Source organism: Mus pahari, chromosome 17 (genome assembly GCF_900095145.1).
Source record: "Mus pahari chromosome 17, PAHARI_EIJ_v1.1, whole genome shotgun sequence".
In the NCBI taxonomy this organism is placed as follows: Eukaryota; Metazoa; Chordata; class Mammalia; order Rodentia; family Muridae; genus Mus; species Mus pahari.
Window position 1 is genome coordinate 21,223,604 of NC_034606.1, and position 922 is coordinate 21,224,525.

Consider the following 922-nt stretch of genomic DNA (forward strand, 5'->3'; position numbering starts at 1 on the left):
ATTGTTCCTTTAGGCCTTAGAGTTAGTGTGCAGTGAGATGGAACCAAGCAAAGAGCATAGTTGTCTGCTCAACAGATGGCTGAACAAAGAAATTGCGCTGCGTGTACATAATGGGATTCTATTTAGCTGTAAAGGGAAACAGAATAATTCCCAGGAAAACAGATAGATCTGGAGTTCACAAGGCTAAGCAAAACAAGCCCAACCCAGAAGAAACGGAATATGTTTTCTCGAATACAAAGCGTGTAGATTCACAGGCGCGCATGCGCACACGCGTGTAGGGCATGAAAGTTAACAAAGGGGCGCTGAGAGGAAAGACGAAGTCAGAAGAGACTGGGAAACAGGAGGGAGTAGTGGAAAATGGAGATGGTTCGTGAACACAGAAGTAGGAGCTAATTGAGGGGAGTGTAGTGGCTATTCCTGGTTGTCAACTTGACTATATTTGAAATGAACTACAATCCAGAATTGGAAGGCTCACCAGTGGTGATTGAATCCAGAAGATTAAGACAGGGAGATCTCCGAGTCCAAGGTCATCTGGGATTAAAGGTGTGGTGGCACACACCTTTAATCTGGGCTATACCTTCTGCTGGGGACCATATAAGCACATTGGAAGAAGGGAGGCCTGGCTTGTGAAATTTCAGAGGGAAAATTAAAGACTCTTTTCAGGGCCGTTGTTAATGGATCCCACAGTTAAGAGAAAGACTGTGGGACTTTTAGATCTTGGGGATGAATGAGAAACTAAGGGTTGAGGCTTACTAGTGATGTGTTTGTGTGTCAAGTTGACAAGGGGTCAATTGTACTAGCTAGCTTTGTTTCAACTTGACACAGCTGGAGTTATCACAGAGAAAGGAGCTTTAGTTGGGGAAATGCCCCCATGAGATCCAGCTGTGGGGCATTTTCTCAATTAGTGATCAAGGGGGAGAGG